We start from the raw sequence: 21,410 nt of genomic DNA on the forward strand, positions 1-21,410 counted from the left end.
TTGCTCGTCCTCAACGGATGAGTCCATGGCTCTTTTATATGGATCCGTTGTAGTTGATCTTCAATGGAGATTCCATTTTGATATGTGAATATAATGTCGAGTACTATGAGCTAGGAATCAGTGACACAATGGTTTCGTTAAATGATTGTTTTTAAAGATAACTGATTCTGTGAAAAAGGCAACTTCATATTGGGTGTGTAAGTGGTGTGACTAGTTTTAAGTTTGCATGAATATCCGGCTAGGGGGCCTGGGAACTCTTTTCCCTGGTACCCGGGACAAAACCTAACCAAATTCTTAATTGGATCCCATCACTACAGTGGTTGGGTGGTTGGCTAACCCACGGGACTAGGCTGGACTGATGGATCCCTAAACTGAGACTCCATTCTGTTATGGTACGATAGATGAAGTAAATCCCAGACAAAAATTGTTCTATGGAAAAGAATCAACGGCTGTGCCTCTCAATGAGGAAAAAAGCATTGGTCTCTATGATCCAAGTGCAATCTTTTCCCTGATCCGACTATGGGACTTACGGGTTCGGTCAGATCAGTTCAGTGAGTTAAGGCTTTTGACTACGTTAGAAAAAAATTATCCTGGAAGAATTGCCCGTGCTTTCCGAGCAAGGGAAGTTTTTTCGGGTTCGGTTTTGGAAGAACCGATGGATTAGTCTCTTGTCCGGATATCCGTGGGCAATGCCCCGAGTATGGGACCCCGCCCTGTGCAAGAAGTACTACTTCCGCTACTAGCACCCCTGAATTCGTTGCGCGGTGGGAACAGGGATCTTACAGCTGGTATCAGAGCCAATTGGCTAAAGTGGATCAACTGATGAGCCAAAAAATGCCAAATTGATGAAGTAGCAGTAAAAGGTTGAAATTGTGTGATAAAATTCATACAAATTGTTATACAAATTGAAATTCATAAATTGGTAATTGGGTCTTCAGATAGCAGTACCGCAATTATATGGAATCCCTGACTTGCTTGAGGCCTAGACATGATGGTATTTACCTTATAATTCCAAGGACCGTGACTACCCGTATATACCGAGAATATAACTGTAGCTCTTTACTGGCAGTATATACGGGTAAATCTAAGACCTTGAAATTAGAAGCATAAATGCTATCCAGATGATGAATTCGAATGTGGTTGATATGATTTTAAAATTCTGGTTGAGAACTGATGAGTTGATTTGGATTTTGATTAAAAAATGATGATTCCTGAATTTTGGTTGAAAAGCGATAAGCTCAGCAAAAACCACAATGAGGGTGAATGGGATGTTGAGATATCGAGCTCATCTAGTGAGGCTCTGGACGCACTGATGACCTGCTTGGAGGATAGGCCCCACACTTACACCACTGGCATGGTTGGTGAGATCATGGATGATATGCGGCTAGTGGCATGACAGGCTGCGTGATAGCCATTCTAGAGACTGGCATAGTTATAGCGCCAGCTCATTTAGTTGGGTTCACACTATAGAGAACCCTAGTATGTATTTGGTTGAGTACCTTTTCATATTGTGTGTACTCTTATCTTTGTATATGGTGTGTTGAGTGTTGAGTGAAGAAAAAGAAGATTTTCAGCCTCTCACCTGGTGTGTTCTCTTTTAGGGTTTTGTGAGTGTGTGTCTGCTTGTTGCAAGAGCTCAAGCTCTCTTCTCCCCTGCATCTTTTCATGGTATCAGAGCCTGGTTCATGCTAAGGGCTGAGCTACAAGCAAGAGAAGCACAGGAAGCGGTACGAGGGTAAGAGCTTCATCTACTCCTCCCTATTTGTGTTGGCGACTATACCCTTGTCGGGAGCTCTACGGGAGGCACCGGCAAACGATCTCTGATTGAGGAGCTTTCCTCGCGGGAGTAAAGCTATAGGGCAACTATACTGTGCTATCGGATTGGTTGTGCAGACATTGTGTGTGCTGCAAGGCGGTCAACAGTTGCCATTGGGTGTATGTATGCACATTGAGGTCACTGGTTGTGACATTGGGTGTATGTATGCACATTGAGGTCACTGGTTGTGACATTTGAGTGTAGTGCAATACCGCTGCAGAAAATACAACAGTTTATGCAAGACAAACCAGAGTGCTATTTCTGGTAAATTTGTGTGTCTGGCAAGATGTCAAATGATGGCATAAACCAAATTGTTGCTGAGAAGCTTGACAAGAACAACTTCCATGCTTGGAGGTTCAGGTTGACAAATTTTCTGATGGGAAAGGGTTACTGGGACTACATAGAAGGTGAGCATGAAGAGGCTACGGAGATACCGGAGATCAATCCGACTGCTACAGATGTGAAAGAGTTCAAGGATTGGAACCAAGGAGCCAGAAAAGTTATGTATTGGCTCTCGATCAGTATACAGGACACCATGATTGGACACATACAGGATGCCAAGTCCCCCAAGGAGGCATGGGACACCTTGGTAAAACTCTATGAAACGAATACCAAGGCACGAAAGATACAGTTAAAGAATGAACTTCATACTATGGAGAAAAAGAGTATGTCTATGAATGACTATGCATTGAAGATCAAGGGTATTGTGGAATCCCTTGCATCTATTGGCGTTTCATACTATGGAGAAAAAGAGTATGTCTATGAATGACTATGCATTGAAGATCAAGGGTATTGTGGAATCCCTTGCATCTATTGGCATTTTAGTAGATGATGATGATAAGGTGGAAGTCTATCTACGTGGTCTCAGGCCACAATACATGGCGTTCAAGACGTCTATTCAGACTCGAGAAAACATTCCCAATTTCACAGATTTGGTGTCTATGTTGATTATAGAAGAGAAGAGCTTGGGTAAAGACCAACAATCTTCACAAAACAAAAACAGTTCAAAGCAACAGGCCTTCTACACAAGTTCAAGAAGAGGACGAGGTAGAGGAGGCCGTGGACGCGGCCAAGGAGGTGGCCGAACACGTAATCAGAATTATGGCCAGCAGAAGCAACAACAATAGTCCCAGAATTCACAACAACAACAACAACACGCAGGTGGAAGAGGCCAATTCAGAGGGGCAGGGGGAGTCAAAGAGGTCATGGAAATTGGCAAAGGTAGTATAATGATACACATGGATGCTTTTATTGTGGTAAGCCTGGACATGTGCAGGCAGATTGTCATAAGAACCAGGCTCACATGCAAAATGGAAAATTGTAGCAAAACAACTGTGCATCCTCGAGCAGAAACAATGAGGATAATGAAAGGTTGTTTGTTATGCAGCGTGTCGTTAATGCCATGTCTAAAAATGTTAAAGCAGCACATAAAGATGATGTATGGTACGTTGATTCAGGTGCTTTAAACCACATGACAAGTCATGGGGAGTGGTTCAAGGAGATGAAAAACCTTGAAAGACCAGGTTTTGTGGAAACAGGGGATGACACTGCTCATCCAATTGCCCATGTTGGAGATGTGCCATTGTCTATGCAGGATGGCAAAGTGAAGTACCTTGCAAATGTACTTCATGTTCTGAACATAACAAAGAATATGGTTTCAGTTGGCCAGATGATTGAGCAGGGTTTGCAAGTTCGGTTTAACCCTGATGGTTGTTATGTTGAAGACTTTAAAGACAAGTGCAGGTTGGTTGCAAAAGACAACACAGTGGGCAGAATGTTTACATTGAATGTAAACATGCCTGAAGTGAGTGCTCCGATGTTTGCAAATGGTTCAGGAATTGTTGCAGACACAGACATTTGGTATAAAAGAATTGGACATGTGAATGTGCAGAGAATGAAGTCTATGCAGACTAAAGGAATTGTGACAGGGCTGCCAAAGTTTAAAGTTGAAGGTATGCAGAAAATATGTGAAGCATGCCAATTTGGAAAGCAAACAAAGCATGTATTTCCACGTGACAGAAATGTGAGCAGAAATGTACTAGATGTTGTGCATTCAGATGTATGGGGTCCTACGAAGACCATGTCTATGGGAGGCTGCAGGTATTATGTGACATTTATTGATGAGACCACACAAGGAAAGTGTGGGTATACTTCATGAAGGAGAAGAGTGAGGTGTTCACTCATTTTTAGAATTTCAGAGTTATGGTTGAAAAGAAAACAGGGAAACATGTAAAGTGCCTAAGGTCAGATAGAGGGGGAGAGTACTTCTCCAATGAGTTCTGTGAATTTTTGAAGAAGAATGGTATTCAGAGATAGTTTACATGCAAATACACTCCGCAGCAAAATGGAGTTGCTGAGCGGAAAAACAGGCACATTGCTGAGATTATGCGAGCATTGATGGGAGACAAGAATATGCCGCATAGCTATTGGGCTGGGACAGTTTTCTACAGCAGTTTACATCATGAACAAGACTCCAACTGTAGCCATACATGATGTAACTCCAGAGGAGAGGTTTACTGGCAAACCTGATTTGTCTCATCCGAAAGTCTTTGGATGCATTGCATATGTGCATGTGCCAGATGAGCTAAGAACTAAGTTGGAACAAAAAGCTGAAAAATGTGTGTTTATTGGGTATTCCCTTGACCAAAAGGGATACAGGTGTTATAACCCTGCTACACGTGAGTTGAGGGTAAGCAGGGATGTTGTTTTTGATGAGATGAGCAGCTGGTATGCTGCTGAAAAAGAAGCTGATGGGGTTGATGTGAGTGGAAATGTGGTTGCACAGAATGCAAGTCAGCAATCACAGTCTTTGAGTGGACCAAGAGAGTCCTCATCTAGTGGTTCAGTTGATAGACCATGGAGTGTCAGGCTGTGTCATAATACTAGTCCTGCAAATGTGATTAGTACATCATATAAAGGCAAAGAAAAAATGATTGAGCCCCTTAGTATGCCTAACATTTGTGCAGGGCATTCTCATGTTGATGGAGAGTCTAGTGGCTCAGAGATGAGCCTTGATGAGGATCTTGGGATACCAGCTATGAGAACACCTAGTGTAAAGAAGGCTATGGAAGCCATGAATGCAAAGCTGCGAAGATCTGGGAGAGTGAAGAATCCTGTTCAAAGGTTTACCTATGATGGTTATGTGGCACATCACTATGCATACATGGCAAAAGTTGTACAGGTTATAGAGCCCACATGCATTGATGAGGCTGTTGGAAATGTGTTTTGGGAGAAAGCTATGGATGAGGAGATGGATACACTATATGGAAATGAGACTTGGGATTTAGTGCAATTGCTTGAAGCCAAGAAAGCCATTGGATGCAAGTGGGTGTACAAAGTAAAACATAATAGTGATGGAAGCATAAGCAGGTACAAGGCTAGATTGGTAGCCAAAGGATATGCGCAAACATATGGCATTGATTATGAGGAAACTTTCAGCCCAGTTTCCAAGATGGCAACAGTGAGAGTTGTGATAGTAGTCGCTGCGTCAAAGCAATGGTCTTTACGCGTCAGATGGATGTAAAGAATGCATTCTTGCATGGGGATTTGCAGGAAGAGGTGTAGGTTGAAGAAAGCCTTGTATGGCTTAAAACAAGCACCAAGAGCATGGTCTGACAAGATTTCTGAATATCTTGTCACTATTGGCTTTCATGTAGCCAATGCAAATTTCTCGCTGTATGTGAGACACAGTGATAGAGGGGTTGTGCTTATTGTCATCTATGTAGATGACCTGATCATTACGGGGGACCATGATGCAGAGATCTTTGATGTAAAGATCTTGCTTAGACAGAAGTTTGAGATGAAGGATCTGGGGGAGCTCAGATATTTCTTGGGCATTGAGGTGATTAGGTCACCACATGGTATTTGATTACTGCAGAGACAGTATGGCTTGGACATGTTTTCCAAGTATGGTATGACAGGCTGTAAGCCTATCTCAATGCCATTGGATCAGAATTGCAAGTTGACTGCAGATTCACGAGAGATTTTGGAGGATCCTACTATGTATAGGAGAACAGTAGAAAGCTTGATCTACATGACGATCACCAGGTCAGATTTGAGCTATGCTATTGGGTTGGTGAGTCAGTTTATGCAGGCTCCTCAAAAGCCGCATTTGGATGCATTGAGACGCATACTGAGGTATGTAAGGTCTACTTTGCATTGTGGACTATTTTATGAAACTGGGACAAAGATATGTGTACATGGGTACACAGATGATGCTAATTGGGCTGGTAGTATCTCAGATAGAAGATCTACTAGCGGCTTCATGTTTTTTTTGGGGAGTGCTGCTGTTACTTGGAGCAGCAAGAAGCAGCCTACGGTTGCTCTATCTAGTACTACAAAGGCCGAATACAGAGGTGCTGCTATGGCAGCATGTGAGGTAGCTTGGTTGAGAACGCTACTTGCAAATTTGGTCTATAAGTGGATAGACAAGTTGTCATTTTCTGTGACAACATTAGCAGTATACAATTGGCTAGGAACCCAGTTTTTCATGCTCGCACGAAGCATATAGAGGTCCACTACCATTTTGTTAGAGAGAAGCTTTTAGCAGGAGACGTTGACCTTGTTTATGTCAGCACACAGGATCAGGTCACTGACATTTTCACCAAAGCATTAGGTACAGAGAAGCTCCATAGATTCAGGGCTTCGCTTGGTGTACATGAGATGGAGTTGAGCTCGAGGGGGAGTGTTGAGATATCGAGCTCATCTAGTGAGGCGGTGGACACTGATGACCCGCCTGGGGGATAGGCCCCACACTTACACACTAGCATGGTTGGTGAGATCATGGGTGATATGCGGCCAGTGGGATGACAGGCTATGTGACAGCCATTCTAGAGACTGGCATAGTTATAGCGCCAGCTCATTTAGTTGGGTTCACATTATAGAGAACCCTAGTATGTATTTGGTTGAGTACCTTTTCATATTGTGTGCTCTTATCTTTGTATATGGTGTGTTGAGTGTTGAGTGAAGAAAAAGAAGATTTTCAGCCTCTCACCTTGTGTTCTCTATTACGGTTTTGTGAGTGTGTGTGTGCTTGCAAGAGCTCAAGCTCTCTTCTCCCCTACATCTTTTCATGGGATGAGTCCCTGCGATGATGTTCGTAAACTGGAATGACGTTAATGACTTCAGCAAATCACTATGACATTAGTGGATTGTGCTAACAAATTGCTACTGTTAAAAATTAACCCAGTGGATCAAGTTAAGGGATGACAAATTAAAAATCTTTATAATTGAAATTTCCATGGAGGACTTCAGATGAAAATTTTCGGTCTAATGGATCATTATTGTGTTAAAGATATGAATGAGATGTTCTGAATGAATTGTTATCTGATAATGAGTTCTATATGAATATCTTTATCCCATGATTCTGTGAGGAACTGATCAATCTAAAGAAGCGAGATAAACCGTTTGGAGAGCGGAATACTCATACATGGAATGATCTCAAAATTTACCTAAGGACGAGGTTCTGTCCTCCCAGCTTTTTGGAAACAAAGATGAATGAATGCTTAGAGTTAACCCACGGGAGCAAAACTATTGAATTATATCACCAAGCGTTCGCTCTCCTCCTCAAATTCTCGCCACCACTGGATGAAGAACAGCTGATGGCCGAGTTCATTCGGGGACTCAACGAACCTTTGAATATCGTGGTGAGGAATGCCAAGCCAATTTCCACCACGGTTGAAGTAGTGCAAATGGCGAAGGATTTCACCAAGGCCTTTGATGTCAAAGTCCCGCCGAAGCCAGCACCATCACCTTTTAAAAGGTCTTTAATTCCAGAAGGTGATTCCAACCTTCCGCCGCCTAAAAGATATCAGGGTCAAGCCCAGGATATGGGAAGTTCCAGAATGGAAGAAATGTCCTTTTCTCGAAACTCAATCCCCTGGAATTCAACTTCAGAAGTTTCACCCTTGAACAAGGGAGTGAAATGCTATAACTGTCAAGGATTTGGACATCACAGTATGGATTGCCCAACTCCTTTTGGATCAAGGTTTTCGGGGCAGGGAAATCAGGGATCAAGATTCTAGACTCCAGCTCCTTCCTTCCAGGGTAGTCAAGTTTCTTTCCGCCAAAATCAAGGAAATCTCAGAGGTAGACCCTCTAACCAACCCGCAGTCACAATCCAAAGTAATGCAAGACCTCCGCCTCAGAATAGGGGAAGGCAAAGAGAGATGTTTCCAAATCGGTTGTCCACTTCCAAGGCAATAACGCTAGAAGTAATTGAAGAAGAAGAAGAAGATGAAAGAGATCATACTCCACCTACTACGAGATGAGGACATCTTGCGTTTTTCAAGTGGGAGAGAATGTAAGATTCCTCCCGAGCCCCCCAAGATGTCCAGTTTCTTCCCCTGTAATCAATCCCCTTTTCAAAATAATAAAAGATCTTGTTTCTACCTGTTTTGGCCTAGAGAGAGAAAATGTTTTAGAGAGAGATAACTCAGTTTTTAGATATCTTTGGATGGAAAAATATCCTTTCTTATTAAACTAAATTCCCTTGAAACAGAAGTTTAAAAAGAATTTCCGAAGGTGCATTAGAAATAAATTATAATCTGCTCAAAAGGCCTTAGCCTAAGGGTCCAAATTTTCTGAAAATTTTAGATTAAGGTTCTGAGGGACCAATAAGATTAATCCAAATGTAGGGAGAAGATAAATTGAAGAAATAAAAAAAAATCCCAAAAATGAGTAAATACTCACATAAGATGAAGAGTGGACTAAGGACCAAGGAAAATAGTTAAAAAACTGATTTTTGACAACTCAGAGTGGGGATTCCCCCTCATGATCATTGCTTTCCATTTTAAATCAATAAAATGAGATATTTCATCTCTCCTCTCTCCTAATTCAAGTCTATTTCCAAAAAGTAAGCTGAACTGACCCAAAAATGGTCAAAAATTGACCAAACTGATCTGGAAAATTCTAGAATCAGTTTGCTTGGTTTGAGGCTCACTTTTTCCTATAAATAGAAGCCTCCCCCTTTGTAAAAGCTTAATAGTATTTATGCATTGTTACTCTACTTCTCCCCAGATCCAAAAACGTTAAATTCACTAAAAAGAATTGGTGGCCACTCTTGTTCCAAACAAGAGTAGAACCCTCAATCCCTCAAACAGCCAAAGGAATGCTCACAAAACTCCATGTAAGTTATTAATTCTACTTTTTTAAAAATTCTAATCTATGGTTTTCTAAATTCTTTGCTTTTAAATTTGAATATGGATCTTAAGCCTTGATGAAAAGGCTTCCCCCTTCTCTTCATTAAGAATTTCAGCCTTTCTTTATCCTAAAATGAGTAACAAATAAATTGAGTTAAACTTTTCCTGATTACTCTTTAGAAGTGAAAATTCATTAGATTAGAGTGCTTTATTTTATCTTAGGATAAATTTAAAAGTAAATTTAGGATGTAAAATTTGAGAAATGGTCGGCCATACAAAGGAGGTTATGGCAAAATTTTCCTAAATTTTTGTGAAAATTAATTTTATCTCTATGTTATTCTAAAAGAGTAATTCCCACCGTTTGTGCATTCTAAAAAAAATTCTTTTTATTTTAAAAGTGGCATTCCTATTTTATGCATAAATAGATGCTTAAAAGGATTTTCTTTTATATAAAAGTGTTATTCTCATTCGATTTAAATTCTATGCATGGAAAGATGCATAATAGAAATTCTTATTATAAAAGTGTTATTATAGTTATATTTAATTTCTATGTATGGAAAGATGCATAATAGAAATTTTTATTATAAAAGTGTTATTTTCATTATATTTAATTTCTATGCATGGAAAGATGCATAACATAATTTTTTATTATAAAAGTGTTATTTTCATTATATTTAATTTCTATGCATGGAAAGATGCATAATAGAAATTTTTATTATAAAAGTGTTATTTTCATTATATTTAATTTCTATGCATGGAAAGATGCATAAAAGATTTATTTTTAATTCAAAAGTGTTATTCTCATCGGATTTAATTTCTATGCATGGAAAGATGCATAAAAGATTTAATTTTTATTTCAAAAGTGTTATTCTCATTAAAATTGATTTATGCCTAGAAAGATGCATAAAAGATTTTTTTTCAAAAGTGTTATTTTCTTTAAATTTGAATTATGCATAAATAGATGCATAAAGAATCTTTATATCAAAAATTAGAATTCTCTTAAATTCTATGATTAGAGGTGATGAGATGTGAGGTGAATAGATGTAAAGAGATGTGATGTGAATCAGATGGATGTGAATGGATGGATGGATGTGATGTGAATAGAGGTGATGAGATGTGAGGTGAATAGATGTGATGAGATGTGATGTGAATCAGATAGATGTGAATGGATGGATGGATGTGATGTGAATAGAGGTGATGAGATGTGAGGTGAATAGATGTGATAAGATGTGAATAGAAGTGATGAGATGTGAGGTGAATAGATGTGATAAGATGTGATGTGAATCAGATAGATGTGAATGGATGGATGGATGTGATGTGAATAGAGGTGATGAGATGTGAGGTGAATAGATGTGATGTGAATCAGATAGATGTGAACGATTGGATGGATGTGGATGAATGAGATGAGATGTGTATGAATGAGATATGATGTGGATAGAAGTGATGTGATATAATGGTGATGAGAATGAATGTGATAGATATGAATGAATGTGAATGTGATGGATATGAATGAATGTGATGTGATGGGATGTGAATGGAGATAGATGTGAATGAATGAGATGTGAGGTAAAATGAATGAGATGTGATGTGAGTGAATGTGATGTGGTCTGAATGGATGGGATGTGAGTGAATGTGATGTGGTCTGAATGGATGAGATTTGAATGAATGTGATGTGATGAGATATGGATATGGGTAGATGCGAGTGGATGAGATCTGATGAGGATAAATTTAGGAAAGATGTGATGAGATGAAAATGATGTGATTGGATGAGAATAGGAATACTTTATGAAATGGTTGTAGAATTAAATAATGTGGATTGATAATGGAACAATGTGGAAAGACGAGAGTTCGTTATAGAAACTGTATTTATGACATGTTTTTAAATGACTGCTTTATGTCAAGAATGCTGGGGAAGCATATTGACCGTCTTGTGAATGAGGTCGTGGAGACCTAATCTGATACAGTTGCAACACCTGATGGAGAGTCAATGGAGGACGTCTCGCGTAGCAAGGTCGGCCGAGGTCTTGACCAGCCTCGATTCAATTAAAATGGTGAGCTTCCGGTACGGTGGATGAGGGACCAAGGAAGCGGCCTATAAGTGAAGCGCTAGGTCACTTGCAAAGGATCCTAGAGGCTGCTGACCATACGGTGCTCGGCTCTGGGTCGCCGACGATACCCACACGTGCATCGAGGAAGATATTGGGACAAGAAGTAAGAGTTGTTTTTTTAATTCGGGCATGGATCTGGTTGATTGACCTTCGTCCTCAACGGATGAGTCCATGGCTCTTTTATATGGATCCGTTGGTTGATCTTGCTGATCTTCAACGAAGATTCCATTTTGATATGTGAATATATTGTCGAGTATTATGAGCTAGGAACCATCGAAAAGACCCCTGAGTGGACAGGTGGTGAGCGTTCTGGTTTCCAATGATGCCATAGGTACACCGATGAAAGAATGTTTGGAAATAAGGATTCAACCAAATATTTTGAGGATTATGATCAGTGACACAATAATTTCATTAAATGATTGTTTTTAAAGATAACTGATTCTGTAAAAGGGAATTTTATATTGGGTGTGTAAGTGGTGTGACTAGTTTTAAGTTTGCATGAATATCCAGCTAGGGGGCCTGGGAACTCTTTTCCCTGGTACTCGGGACAAAACCTAACCAAATTCTTAATTGGATCCCATCACTATAGTGGTTGGGCAGTTGGCTAACCCACGGGACTGGATGGGGTTAGGCTGGACTGATGGATCCCTAAATTGAGACTCAATTCTATTATGGTACGATAGATAAAGTAAGTCCCGAATAAAAATTATTCTATGGAAAAGAATCAATGGATGTGCCTCTCAATGAGGAAAAAAGTGTTGGTCTCTATGATCCAAGTGCAAGTCTTTTCCTTGATCTAACTATGGGACTTACGGGCTTGGTCAGATCAGTTCAGTTAATTAAGGCTCTTGACTACGTTAGAGCAAAATTATCCTGGAGGAATCGCCCATGCTTTTCGGGTGGCGAGGGAAGTTTTTCCGGGTTCGGTTTTGAAAGAACTGAGGGATTAGTCTCTTGTCCGGATATCCATGGGTGAGGCCCCGAGTGAGGGACCCTGCCCCACGCAAGAAGTGCTACTTCCACTGCTAGCACCCCTGAATTCATTGCACGGAGGGGACAGGGATCTTTCAATATAGGAAATTGATGTATTTCTTCATCGGATAGTCAAAGCTTATGGGCTGAAAATTTCTAAGAATGATTGGAGGTTTTTTCAATCATTTCCTTGGAAACTTTATTCGTGGGACCATGTGAAAGACTAAGAACACTTCTTTTCTTATATTTGGAGGATCTAGTCCTACACCGACTATGCTATCGATGTGGCTACTTTGTGGATCTTCCATTTACAATTATGGTCTTATATGGGCATGATGGATCCTTCACTTCTCATTGATGCATAATTGTACATATGATAGAATTTGAGGATAAAATATTTGGGAAGGGATGAATGAAGTAGTAAGTTCATTAGTTAGAATTAGGGATTATGGTCATGGGCTCAAGTATAAAAGGGGGCGCATTACTTAGAATTAGGGATTATGGTCATGGGCTCAACTATGACAGGGACTCTCATGGAACACTATTCCATCTTTTGATTAGTGAGTTAAGGCTTTTTACTACATTAGAAAAAAATTATCCTGGAGGAATCACCCGTGCTTTCCGGGCAAGGAAAGTTTTTTCGGGTTCGGTTTTGGAAGAACCGATGGATTCGTCTCTTGTCCGGATATCCGTGGGCGAGGCCCTGAGTGTTTGACCCTACCCTGTGCAAGAAGTGCTACTTTCGCTGCTAGCACCCCTAAATTCATTGCGCGATGGCAACATGGATCTTACAAATGCTATAGTTTCATTAAATGATTGTTTTAAAGACAGTTGAATCTATGAAAAAGGCAATTTCATATTGAGTGTGTAAGTGGTGTGACTAGTTTTAAGTTTGCATGAATATCTGGCTAGGGGACCTGCGAACTCTTTTCCGTCGTACCCGGGACAAAACCTAACCAAATTCTTAAATGGATCCCATCACTAGAGTGGTTGGGCGGTTGGCTAACCCACGAGATTGGATCGGGTTAGGCTGGACTGATGGATCCCTAAAATTAGACTCAATTCTGTTATAGTACGATAGATGAAGTAAATCCCGGATAAAAATTGTTCTATGGAAAAGAATCAATGGCTGTGCCTCTCAATGAGGAAAAAAGCATTGGTCTCTATGATCCAAGTGTAAGTCTTTTCCTTGATCTGACTATGGGACTTACACGTTCGGTCAGATGAGTTCAGTTAATTAAGTTTCTTGACTACGTTAGAGTAAAATTATCCTGGAGGAATCGCCCGTGCTTTCCGGGTGAGGGAAGTTTTTCCGGGTTTGGTTTTAGAAGAATTGAGGGATTGGTCTCTTGTCCGGATATCCATGGGTGAGGCCCCAAGTGAGGGACCCTACCCCATGCAAGAAGTGCTACTTCTGCTGCTAGCACCCTGAATTCGTTGCGCAGAGACAGGGATCTTTCAGCTGGTATCAGAGCAAATTGGCTAAACTGAATCAACCGAGAAGCGAGAAATGTCAAAAATTTATGAAGTAGCAATAAAAGGTTGTAATTGTGTGATGAAATTCATACAAATTAATATTCAGAATGAAGATTCATAAATAGGTAATTGGGTCTTCAAATGGAAGTACCGCAATTGTATGGAATCCCTGACTTGCTTGAGGCCTAAACATGATGATATTTACCTTAAAATTCCAAGGACCATGACTGCCCGTATATACCGAGGATATAACTGCAGCTCTTTACTGGCTGTATATACGAGTAAATCTAAGACCTTGAAATTATAAGCAAAAATGCTATCCTGATGATGAATTCGAATGTGGTTGATATGATTTTAAAATTCTGGTTGAGAACTGATAAGTTGATTTGGATTCTGATTAAAAAATGATGATTCCTGAATTTTGGTTGAAAAGCGATAAGCTGAGCAAAACCACAATGAGGATGAATGGGACGAGTGTTCGCTGGAATGATGATAATGACTTCAGCAAATCACTATGAGATTAGGAGATTGTTGCTACTGTTAACACTTGACCCAGTGGATCAAGTTAAGGGACGACAAATTAAAAACCTGTATAATTGAAATTCCCATGGACGAATGTTCAGATGGAAATTTCGGTCGAAATGGACCATTATTGTGTTAAGGATATGAATGATATGATTTGAATGAATTGTTATCTGATGATTAGTTCTATATAAGGGATCTTTATCCCAGGATTCTCTTGGGTTCACCAGACTATAAGGGACCCCAGAATCAGTTGGATCTTAAGGGAAAGAGTTGTCCTCTAGTTTTGCGAGATGAGGACATCTCGCGTTTTTTAAGTAGGGTAGGATGTAAGATTCCTCCCTCCAGCTTTTGAGGTGTGCAGGTGTAAGAACCTCCCCTTCTGATCTTATAATTATTCCCCTCTCTGAAATAAAAGAAAGATCCTATTTTACCCTCTTTTGGCCTAGAGAGAGAAAATGTCTAGAGGGAGGTAATTCAAAATTGAGATATTTTTTGATATAAAAATCCTCCTAGTGTCTAAAATGGTTTCCCCTGAAATAGAAATTCACAAAGAATTTTCCAATGTGCAATTGAAATTAATTGAAAATAGGTATAAAGGACCTTAGCCTAAGGGTTCAGATTTTCATAAATTTTTGGATTATGGACCAATTAAGGTTCCTATGGACCAATAAGATTAATCCAAATGTAGGGAGGAGATAAATTGAAGAATAAAAGAAAAACCCCCCAAAAATGAGTAAATGTTCACATAAGATGAAGAGTGGACTAAGGACCAAAGAAAACAATTAAAAAACTGAATTTTGACACCTCAATGTGGGGATCTCCCCTCATGAAGTAGGCGCCTTTTTTCTCATCATTACCCCCAATTTTTAATCAATAAAATGAGATATTTCATCTCTCCTCTCTCCTTTTTCAAAACTAGATCCAAAAAGTAAGCTGAACTAACCCAAAAATGGTCAAAAATTGACCAAACTGATCTGGAAAATTCTAGATTCAGTTTGCTTGGTTAGAGGCTCACCTTTTCCTATAAATAGAAGCCTCTCCCTTTGTAAAAGCTTAATGGTGTTTATGCACTGTTACTCTGCTCCTGTCTTGAGCCATCTACATTGAATTTTTTAATAATTCAATTGTTTTGGCCTAATCCTCTCCAAAGTGAACTCTTGCTTCAAACAAGAGTAGAACCCTCAATCCCTCAAGCCAAAGGAGAGCTTACAAGCTCTATGTAAGTTAATTTTCTTACTTGTTTAATTTTAAATCTATGTTTTTCTTGATTTTCATGTTTTACAGTTGATTGAATTAAATTCAAATGCTATGCCTTTGAGGAAAAGGCCACCCCCTTCTCTTCTTTATATTCCAGCCTTTCTTAATCCTAGAAAGATTAACTAAGGGATTAATTAAACTCTACTTATTGTTTTACAGTTGATTGAATTAAATTCAAATGCTATGCCTTTGAGGAAAAGGCCACCCCCTTCTCTTCTTTATATTCCAGCCTTTCTTAATCCTAGAAAGATTAACTAAGGGATTAATTAAACTCTACTTATTGTTTACTCTCTTGAATTTAGAAATATTATGTAGATTAGAGTTTTATAAATCTAATTTGGGTTAATTTAAGTTAAATAAAGAATGATAAAAATGAGAAATGGTCAGCCATACAAAGGAGGTTATGGCAAAATTTTCTAGAATTTTGTGGAAAAGAAAGTTTGTTTTTATGTTATTCCAAAAGAGTAATTCCCACCATTTTTGCATCTAAAAGAAATATTCTAATTACTCCATGTACATATTCACCTATGAATATGCATGGATATCACTGATATTAATTATTAAATTTAATTTTTATGCATCGAAAGATGCATAAAGGATTTATCTTTATTTCAAAAGTGTTATTCAAGCAAGCAAAACAAAAAGGACTCGACTTTTGTAAGCCAAGGCAAGGGCAAAGGCAAATGCCAGATTGTTACTGAGAAGCTTGACAAGAACAAATTCCATGCTTGGAGGTTCAGGCTGACAAATTTCCTGATGGGAAAGGGTTACTAGGACTACATAGAAGGTGAGCATGAAGAGGCACCGGAGATACCGGAGATCAATCCGACTGCTACAGATGTGAAAGAGTTCAAGGATTGGAACCAAGGAGCCAGAAAAGTTATGTATTGGCTCTCTATCAGTATACAGGACACCATGATTGGACACATACAGGATGCCAAGTCCCCCAAGGAGGCATGGGACACCTTCGTAAAACTCTATGAAATGAATACCAAGGCACGAAAGATACATTTGAAGAATGAACTTCATACTGTGGAGAAAAAGAGTATGTTCGTGAATGACTATGCATTGAAGATCAAGGGTATTGTGGAATCCCTTGCATCTATTGGCATTTCAGTAGATGATGATGATAAGGTGGAAGTCTGTCTACGTGGTCTCGGGCCACAATACAAGGCGTTCAAGACGTCTAGTCAAACTCAGAAAAACATTCCTAATTTCACACATTTGGTATCTATGTAGATTATAGAAGAGAAGACCTTGGGTGAAGACCAACAGTCTTCACAAAACAAAAACAGTTCAGAGCAACAGGCCTTCTACACAAGTTCAAGAAGAGGACAAGGTAGAGGAGGCCATGGACATGGCCAAGGAGGTGGCCGAATAGGTAATCAGAATTATGGCCAGTAGCAATAACAATAACAGTCCCAAAATTCACAACAACAACAACACACAGGTGGAAGAGGCCAATTCAGAGGCAGGGGGAGTCAAAGAAGTCATGGAAATTGGCAAAGGCAGTATAATAATACACGTGGATGCTTTTATTATGGTAAGCCTGGACATGTGTAGGTAGATTGTCATAAGAAGCAGGCTGACATGCAAAATGGAAAATTGCAGCAAAACAACTACGCATCCTCGCATAGAAACAATGAGGATAATGAAAGGTTGTTTGTTATGCACCATGTCGTTAATGCCATGTCTGAAAATGTTGAAGCAGCACATAAAGATGATGTATGGTACGTTGATTCAGGTGCTTCAAACCACATGACAAGTTATGGGGAGTGGTTCAAGGAGATGAAAAACCTTGAAAGACCAGGTTTTGTGAAAACAGAGGGGATGACACTGCTCATCCAATTGCCCATGTTGGAGATGTGCCATTGTCTATGCAGGATGGCAAAGTGAAGTACCTTGTAGATGTACTTCATGTTCCGAACATAACAAAGAGTTTGGTTTCAGTTGGCCAGATGATTGAGCAGGGTTTGTTGCAGGTTCTCAGTTTAACCCTGATGGTTGTTATGTTGAAGACTTTAAAGACAAGTGCAGGTTGGTTGCAAAAGACAACATAGTGGGCAGAATGTTTACATTAAATGTAAACATGCCTGAAGTGAGTGCTGCGATGTTTGAAAATGGTTCAGGGATTCTTACAGACACAGACATTTGGTATAAAAGAATTGGACATGTGAATGTGCAGAGAATGAAGTCTATACAGACTTAAGGAATTGTGACAGGGCTGCCAAAGTTTAAAGTTGAAGGTATGCAGGAAATATGTGAAGCATTCCAATTTGGAAAGCACACAAAGCATGTATTTCCACGTGATAGAAATGTGAGCAGAAATGCACTAGATGTTGTGCATTCAGATGTATGGGGTCCTATGAAGACCATGTCTATGGGAGACTACAGGTATTATGTGACATTTATTGATGACCACACAAGGAAAGTGTGGATATACTTCATGAAGGAGAAGAGTGAGGTGTTCACTCATTTTTAAAATTTCAGAGTTATGGTTGAAAAGCAAACAGGGAAACATGTAAAGTGCCTAAGGTCAGATGGAGGGGGAGAGTACTTCTCCAATGAGTTCTCAGAATTTTTGAAGAAGAATGGTATTCAGATATAAATTCCAAATTGGCCGTCCACTTCCAAGGTAGTAACACTAGAAGTAATTGAAGGTAGTAACACTAGAAGTAATTGAAGAAGAAGAAGAAGATGAAAGAGATTATACTCCACCTGCGAGATGAGGACATCTCACATTTTTCAAGTGGGAGAGTGTAAGATTCCTCCCCAGTCCACTTCCAAGAAGGTAGTAACACTGGAAGTAATTGAAGAAGAAGAAGAAGATGAAAGAGATCATACTCCACCTGCGAGATGAGGACATCTCGCGTTTTTCAAGTGGGAGAGAATGTAAGATTCCTCCCCATTCCCCCAAGATGTCCAGTTTCTTCCCTTGTAATCAATCCCCCTTTCAGAATAATAAAAGATCTTGTTTCTACCTGTTTTGGCCTAGACAGAGAAAATATTCTAGAGAGAGATAACTCAATTTTTAGATATCTTTGGATGGAAAAATATCCTTTCTTATTAAACTAAATTCCCTCGAAATAGAAGTTTAAAAAGAATTTCCTAAGGTGCTGCTCAAAAGGCCTTAGCCTAAGGGTCCAGATTTTTTGAAAAATTTAGATTAAGGTTCTAAGGGACCAATAAGATTAATCCAAATGTAGGGAGTGTTAGATAGGTGTCATCTCCAGATGGTGTCACGCTAGTGGCACACTCTTTAGCCTCTAGGCATTTTTGGGATTTATAGCATTCATTTCCATTTTTTCCTATTTACACATTTTTGGGTGGAGGAAAGGGTGGAGGAACTGTTTTAGAGATCCGTTCATCTTATGCCTATATATATGAGGCATTGTAGTTCATTTCTAATCAAGTTGGCTAGTAGTTCATTGATGAGTTCTTGAGTACATTGTCTTTTCTCTTATCTCTTCTTTCTCACATGGTATCAGAGCAAGGTGGTGGCGCACATAGAGCCTCCTTATCCTTCTTCCTCTCTACCTCTAGTCCTCTTCAACAACCCAGCTTTCAGTGGCGTTTTTTCATTTTTTTATTTTTTGCTAAACGAATGCGTTTTTGAGGAATTGTGCCCGCAACACCTGCTGGAATCATCGTGGTCTACAACTTAGCAGAATAAAGTTTTCGCAAATTCCTTACCATTTTTGAGTTATTCTTCGCAGACTGCCTGCATGCAGAATTTCTGCTTGCGTTTTTTACAGAAGCCCTTACTCATCATCCTTGCATTCATTCAATGATGGAAAAGGCTTCAAACCAGGCCCTTACCATCCTCTACAAGTGTGTTTTTAAAGCACTTCAATCCGAGTCCTACAACTCTACTTGCGGTGAAAACATTGCCTAGAGTTCCCTACATACGGTAGTGCTTTTTTGGAGGCTTGTTGTGGAGAGATTTGTAGCCATTTCTTGGCTGCATTTTCATCATCAACTTCAGTCCTCTTCATGGTGTTTTGAGGTACATATTCATCCTCTTTTCTACACCTTTCTACCGGCTGAAAATTCCACTTTGCTACACACTTTGTGTTTGCGTTTTTGTGGACAATCAACTCCTCCATACTCCTTCTACCTAAGGCTACATTCTCAGCCCTCTTTTGGTGGTTTCTACGGAGTCTATTGGTTCATATATCGGTTGCATTTTGTGGCTGCGTTTTCGCATTATCTTTGTGTATATTTTGGAGATACTTCCTTGGTGGTGGACAGCCCATCTATTGGCTGCGTTTTTAGAGGTACGACACTTCTTCCCTTGTGTTTTCCCACCCTCCTCTCCCTATGGGATCTCGGAAGTCCTCTACTCCAAAAGACAAAGGCAAACTTGAAGATACTATGGACCCTACATCTCCTACGACGATTGGACCGGCAACAACTACAACGGAAGTTGGTGTAATTCCTTCTTTTGTAGGTGCTTCTACTTTCTCTTTTCCGCCATATCCATTACCTTCTACGGATCCTTTCTCTCTTTCTTCTTTGTCCTTTATGCCTTCCTATCCACATACTTCTATGCCCTCTATGGTATATCCCCCTACATCATCTATGCCTTTTATGGCAACTTCATCTACTATGATTCCTCCTTCTACTCCTTCCACTACTACTCCTCTCCCCACTCCATCATATCAGCCCTTTAATCCATTCACTCAATCTTTGAGCCTTCCAAGTCTTTCCGATTCACAAAATCTTACCCCAAACAACTACCACACTTGGTCCTTGTTTATGCAACTTCTTTTGGAAAGCGTCGGGGTGTGGTCTATAATCACTTCTCCTCATATGGTGCCTTCTCAATATCAAACCTATATGGATGCACAGGCCAAAGCTTTACTTGTGCATGGCATGTCTACATCGGTTGTGTCTCAATTTCTTTCTACAAGGAGTACGGCTCAACAATTATGGCACGCTATACAAATGCAATATGGAAGACTTTCAACGGTTAAGATGGCTAAGTTGGAAGAAGATTTGGATAAGCTTTCTATCTCCGAATCCGACAACATAGTGAAGAAGCTTGGAGAATTCAATCGAATCAAGCGGCAACTTGAAGAGTTTGGTACATTGGTAAGCAATCCGGTCCACAAGCTACTTGGTAAATTGCATTCTTCTTTTGAATCGTTCAAAGATAACATCTTTCTTCGAGTTCCTTTCCCTTCCTTTGAAGAGACTATGGGTCTTCTTCATGATAAGTGCCTTACTCTCGCAAGCAAAACAAAAAGGACTCGACTTTTGTAAGCCAAGGCAAGGGCAAAGGCAAATGCAAGGGGAATGATCAACGCAAAGGCTCTAATTCCAATGCTAAAGATTCTTCCAAGGAGTGCACTTTCTGTGGTCGTAGTGGCCATACGGAGGATCGTTGTTTTGCTAAGAAGGCGGCATCCAAGAAGGTAAAAGCTGAACTTGAATCCAAATCTAAGGGTTCTTCTACATCAACATCTTCTCACGACGACAAAGACAAAGACAAGAAGGAAGACGGTAACGCCAAGGTTGCATATGTTGCTATGTCTTTTACTTCTTCATGTGACACATCACTTGTGGTAATCAAAGATCTTGATATGCATACTGCCGGGATGAGTGGATTGCCGACAGTGGTGCTACCTCTCACATGACGAATAGTTCTTCCTTATTGGAAAACCATAAGTCTATCTCTTCATCAGTACACATTGGTGATGCTTCGTCTCTTCCTGTGATTGGTATTGGTGATGTTTCTCTTGGAGATGCTATCCTACATGATGTTTTGCATGTGCGTAAGATGTCTACCAACTTATTTTCTATCTCTCTAAGGCTACTTCTAAAGGTCTTGGGTTTACTTTGATGATGAAGTGATTGAAATCATTGATAGACAGTCACTTTCTTGTGTGGCACATGGTTATCAAAATGCTGGGCTTTATCATATAAGCTCTTTTATAGCACAGTTTGCCACCACATGAGTCTCATCTTCATCAATTATTTGCTTCTCTTAAAGCACTTGTTTCTAATGAAGATAGTGATCTATGGCATTTCCGCTTTGGCCATGTTCCTCTTGCTACTTTGAAACATCTTGTCTCACATGACATGGTTACAGGTCTACCAAAGCTTCAGAAACCT

Source organism: Cibotium barometz, chromosome 55, assembly GCF_041138505.1.
Source record: "Cibotium barometz isolate CiBa-2024 chromosome 55, ASM4113850v1, whole genome shotgun sequence".
NCBI classification, from domain to species: Eukaryota; Viridiplantae; Streptophyta; class Polypodiopsida; order Cyatheales; family Cibotiaceae; genus Cibotium; species Cibotium barometz.